The sequence below is a fragment of the Tachypleus tridentatus genome, chromosome 2 (assembly GCF_004210375.1).
Source record: "Tachypleus tridentatus isolate NWPU-2018 chromosome 2, ASM421037v1, whole genome shotgun sequence".
Classification (NCBI taxonomy): domain Eukaryota; kingdom Metazoa; phylum Arthropoda; class Merostomata; order Xiphosura; family Limulidae; genus Tachypleus; species Tachypleus tridentatus.
Genome location: NC_134826.1, coordinates 125,817,002 through 125,823,462, shown reverse-complemented (window position 1 = coordinate 125,823,462; position 6,461 = coordinate 125,817,002).

Sequence of the window (6,461 nt, the reverse complement as noted above, 5' to 3'; positions counted from 1 at the left end):
GAGCTATTGTAGAGGGTTGAACTCTGACATAAAAATGACAGAGAATTATATATATAATGACAATAACATTCTCTGTGTGATATATTTATATATATATACTGACAATAAAACACAGAGAATGTTAGTGCGTTAAGATAAATATGGCTTGACATGGCCAGATGGTTAAGGTGCTCGATCCATAATCTGAGGGTCACGGATTCGAATCTTCATCATACCAAACATGCTCGTCCTTTCAGCCGTGGGGGCGTTATAATGTGACGGTCAATCCCACTATACGTTGTTAAAAGAGTAGCCCAAGAGTTGGCGGTGGGCAGTGACGATTAGCTGCTTTCCCTCTAGTCTTAAACAAGATAGCCCTTGTGTAGCTTTGCGAGATATTAAATAAATAAACTAAGATACATAAATCATTCTGAAAAAAATAGAAGTTCTGGAATAGGAAGGCGTTATATCTTCTTTTCGATATAGAATAAATTCAAACACAGTGTCTGGGCACAACGCGTTCTACAGCATACGCACCTGCTGTCACAACATACCTATTCAGGCTGATGCACCTGCTGCCACGATGTTACCGTGTAGACTGAGTGACGTGCATTTTGGTTTTACGTTATTAACATTTAAGGTCGTTACTGGATGATATTCCAGGAATTATCCAAGTTGTAAAATTCCAACCTCTTTGTAATAAAGGAAATGAAGTCCAAATGTATGGTCCTCATAAGTGGATAGATTTTATTTGCTAGTGACCAAATGGTTTTTGCTCTCTAGAAACTGAATATTTACATACTAGCGAAAGGACAGATTAAATTTTTATTTTAAAATATTCGAATAAAAAGTACTTTTTATGAATAATCTGTTTTCTGTGTCGACATGAAAGTTGTCAAATAACTCACAGTTTTATGTGGCAGTAATACCTTTTCGATAACTTGTTGATTCTACATTCTTTTGTTTGAAAAACTAAGTGATAAAGAAAACAATATGGAAAGTTCATTTTTAAACAATATTTAAGTGATACATATATATTTATTTGAAAATTGTAATGTTCTTGGTCTAATGAAACTAATATCTAGTGTAAGGAATAAGTAACAAATAAAACCAAGTAATGATAGTAAAGCACGTTGACCTAGCGCGCGTTTTCTTTTTCTACTTTAAAAGTAAACCTTAACCAAATAAGAAATAATTACTTTCTGCCAACTAGTTCATTTGAAATATTAGAGGTTATTAATATAAAATCTTCCTACATTGATTTCTAAGTAGGTAGGAGAGAAACATTGAAATGTATTAAGATACTATGTTGTCGTGAATTTGAGAGAGGAGAAGACTGTTGAAATTGTTAACAATTATTTCATATTTCTGTTTCTTGGTCACAAACAGTTTACACAGCAATACACCGTTCAGCGTTGTTGGATACTATGCCCTGTTTGATCACAATGTTCTGTGAAGCCTATGCTTGTTTGTTTGCTGTTAAACAAATTTATGAAAGTATTTATTCACAAGACGTGATGAAAAAAGCTTGAATAAATGGTAATAACGAATAAATTAGTAAAATATTTTGATATTAGGAAGATTAAAGTTTTATTACCAAAAATTATTTTTCACCCAGTCATTAAAAATAATTTTTGAACAAAAGTAACTTCAACATTGCCGGAAGGTAAAGTATAATATACTAAATTCTATTTAGGCTTATCGACAACTAGCTACATGTAATTCTAAAGTTTAATCAGTATGTGCGAGACTGAGATAAATTATGATAGTGATAATGTAAATGAAGTGAACTAGTCCGAAGATTTAATCATGTAATGTATTAATTTATAAGTTAGGTAAGTTCACTATTACTGGTGTTTTCAGCGGTAATCTTAATAATGCTTCACCATGTCTGGACAGTTTGGCAAATTTAGGTTAGGCCTAAAGCGATATATATGGTGTCTAGAAATTATGCTAAGAAAACTGCTCACTTGCGTTTTAGAGAGATAAGCCTTTATTTATGTTGTTGCCCTAGGCAATATTTGAAAATGCTATTCATGACGGAAACCCTGCAACATCATCATCGGTACATAACACACACGCATATAACATTATAATAAACAAAATGGTTAAAGATATTGCAAAATTTTACTTTAGCAGTCCTGGTCGTACTGGTTAAACTTATAACAGCTTAATATTTTTTATTTAGCTGCAAGCATGTGGAGCACTTCTTTAAAGTTTAGTTTCTTTGATTTAGTATAAGCTTATTTTACACTTAGTTTGATTATGTTGCAATTTTTTGTAACTATGAGCACAATTTCCAGGCTAGTAAAACATGGTAAGAACGTGAAGCAAGCACGAGGTGTCGTTAATACTGAAAATAGTGGCCCTGTGAATTAGCAGTGTATAAATAGCCCATTATGTAGCTTGCTCTTAGTAACGAACAGTTATAAGTGAAATTAACAGTAAAACATTTATTGATTTTGTTGTTACACTACTTTCATCCAATAAAACTCGATCTGACAATGGCTACTATAATTCTATTAAACGGACGACGAAACATTGTAGTGTGCAAGAAAATCATGATAGCAAGACATGGGGTGGGTGTTAGGAGTTTCGACACATTCAACATATATGCTAATAACTTGTTAATCTAATTTCCGGATATCCTGTGTTAAGCACCATCGTGAAACAACCAGTTAAGTGACTAAGTTTTTATTATTTAATAACGATACTTATTTTCTGTGATGAAGGATAATTATAAAGAAAAAAACTTAAAAAAATAATATTCTTATATAATTTGAAAGTAAATGTACAGAAGGCGATTTTTTTCAAACATTTTCGCAACAGTGACGTGAATAGGAGAGTGATGGTCGTTAGGTAGGCTAAAGCCTCTATCTTCCTGTGATTCTTTTTCTCTGTTATAAAAATTAAAAATTGTCAATATTCACAAAACCTTACTACGCGTTATTTAGAATCACAAACAAAAAGAGACTTCAGCTTTAAATTGAATGTAAAACAGGGTCTTGTACGATTTTACGATAAAAAATGTAACCTGCTATTAAGTGCTAATATGCAAACATTCACTAATCAGTTTTATATCATAAAAGCGTTAATAAGAACAACTGATTAGGAATAAAAAAGATCCGTATTAACTGTTATATATTTTAACTCTATGTGTACCAGAGAAGGATCCGTATTAACTGTTATATATTTTAACTCTATGTGTACCAGAGAAGGATCCGTATTAACTGTTATATATTTTAACTCTATATATACCAGAGAAGGATCCGTATTAACTGTTATATATTTTAACTCTAGGTGTATCAGAGAAGGATCCGTATTAACTGTTATATATTTTAACTCTAGGTGTACCAGAGAAGGCTCCGTATTAACTGCTATATATTTTAACTCTAAGTGTATCAGAGAAGGATCCGTATTAACTTATATATTTTAACTCTAGGTGTATCAGATGCAATCCTTGATTTCCATAGCCTACTATAATACCTTCTTTCCCCAGTTAAAAAAATAAAGGCTTGCCTGACGATGCCTGCTATCAACTTCAAAAGCTGTGGCTGTAACCATGTTTTACCAGATTTATATAATATAAACAAGAAGATGCATACACAGGCAAAAACTTTGACTGTTTTGTTTTCAGTTCAAAACTTATTGATGACGGATTAAATATTTTGTATCTTTACAAAAGTCATGATCCTCCTAGTCGTCAACCAAAGGCCTATTTACGTCTTAAAACATAGCATATTCATTCAGATGCTTAATTTTGGTTTAGGTCTTGTGGGCCTTAATGGATGTTTGAGGTCTAACGTGTGGGATCCAGATTAGATTATGCTACTTACCGCTGCTCTATAGGAAACTATAAGCAACACGAGTGAATTTAAGTTATTTGAACTGCGTTCTTTCTCATGTATGAAGCTTAAAACTTTTTTTTCTGTTAGCTTTAGTTAATGATTAATTATGAGAAAAACAAGTTTCTAAAATATCTATCACTGTAATTAGCTTCAATTATTTTAAATATACCCGTATGCTTAGCCGTTTTTTGGAGGTTCTGTCAGATCCACGTTATGGTCTACTTTTGTTATAGTAAGTCATATATCCGTATAGATCTGTTTTATTAGGTTCAGTTACATCCACTTATTAGATATTTTCGTCGGGAAAAAACTCGCGTGTGAAGAATAGATCGAGCTAGCATTCCTGTCAAGTGAAGTGTATCCGTGTATCGATACAAAAGTAATTTTACATTACAAAGTAATCAGTTCCAGACCTGATAGAATACTCAGAATTGTTTGTAAGTTTGTATAGCTTTTGTATATGTTATCATTTGTAGTAACTACTTTTAATAACCGTTATTATAAATTTTAACGTTGTTTGTATATTAAAATATATTCGTGTTAAGAAAGAAAATAGTGTACATCATAATTGTTGGCAAATATAATAACTTTAATACATATCGATGTTTAATTAAATTTTAAATTCATATTCAAATTTCCGGCTATTTGTAATTGTAATACGTAACGTACGTAACATTATAAATCGGAGACTCGTCCGGAATAAATTATACCACATAAGATTTGGTTCATTCATATCTCTGGTTTGGTGTACTTACGTCATGTTCAATTACATCCACGTGTTGGTCTACTCGATTGTTTGTTTGTTTTGGAATTTCGCACAAAGCTACTCGAGGGCTATCTGTGCTAGCCGTCCCTAATTTAGCAGTGTAAGACTAGAGGGAAGGCAGCTAGTCATCACCACCCACCGCCAACTCTTGGGCTACTCTTTTACCAACGAATAGTGGGATTGACCGTCACATTATAACGCCCCCACGGCTGGGAGGGCGAGCATGTTTGGCGCGACTCGGGCGCGAACCCGCGACACTCAGATTACGAAGCGCACGTCTTAACGCGCTAGGCCATGCCAGGCCCCTGGTCTACTCGAATAAGAGATACACGGATGAGGGCATGTATTCTCAAGACGGTTGGAATGGGTATTAGAACTTTAATTAAAATAAAGTACAGAACAACGTTTCGACCTTCTTAACCTGAAGATGACCTAAGGATGTTAAGAAAGTCGAAACGCTGTTCTGTACTTTATTTTAATTAAAGTTCTAATACTCATACCAGCCGTCTTATGAATACATTTTTACTTCAAGTGGGTTTCTCGTCATCACGAGATGTGGGCATGCTTTTGATAGGTTCAGTCATAACTTTAAGTTAAAATATTACAGCAGCAGTTATCCGCTTCCCAAGAAGATTAGAGAAACGTGAGAGTAAATTACGTTTTTCACTGTGTAATGCAAATCTACAGGATAGTCCAATGCCATACCAAATGTTATTGAAGTCTCCAAGGAGCGACATCTGTGTGAATCCTACCCACTCAACAAATTAAGTCTTAAATGGCATTGTTGTTTACACCTGTTTCACTATGTTTAGTCAGAGCCATTAAAACAAAATGCAGGCATTTTTAGAAATCATTTCATTATTCTCACGATGCTCACCTGCAGAAGTTTCCTTGTTTGTTTTAAGTATTTTTATCACACTGATCTTATGTATCTTAGGAATAATACTGTAAGAGGCCCGGCATGGCCAGGTAAGTTAAGGCGTTCGACTCGTAATCTGAGGGTCGCGGGATCAAATCCCCGTCGCACCAAACATGCTCGACCTTTCAGCCGTGGGGGCGTTATTATGTGATGGTCAATCCCATTATTTGTTGATAAAAGAGTAGCCCAGGAATTGGCGGTAGGTGGTGATGACTAGCTGTCTTACACTGCTAAATTAGGGACGGCTAGCGCAGATAGCTCTTTTGTAGCTTTGCGCGAAATTCTAAACATAAATAACAAAGTACTATGAGTAACATTACTTCAATGGAGTTTGTTTTAAGTATTGTTATCACACTGATCTGATATAGTCCACAAGTTAACGCTACAGGTAATACCACTTCAGTGGAGTATATTTTAATTGTTTATATAACATTCATCTGACATATCCCAGCAACAATGCTGCAGGTAGTGTCACTGTAGCAAGTTTATTATTTTTTCTGTGGTATAATACTCGATCAAAATAAAAGTATCGTATCAGTCATATTCAAGGAAGTAATTTACACACTGCTTCACTTGTATTCTAATTAGTCTTTGCTAACACTAGTTTTTACACATTGTACTTTATGTGTAAAGTGACTGTTTGCGTTTTCTTATAGCAAAGCCACATCGGGCTATTTGCTGAGTTCACCGAGGGGACTCGAACCCCCTGATTTTAGCATTGTAAATCCGTAGACTTACCGCTGTACCAGAGGGGGACTGTCTATAAAGAGCAGTGTTCTGTCGTATTGTTCTTAAACTGCAACTACATTTGGTAGTGTGTGTTTTTTTATTCAGTTTTCATGAATCGCTATTACTGCTCACATTCGAATGGCTTTTGGAAACTTTATTTTTGTTTTAAATCTGCTTTTCATTTTTAAGTATTAATAGACTTTCTATATAAAAATTTTTC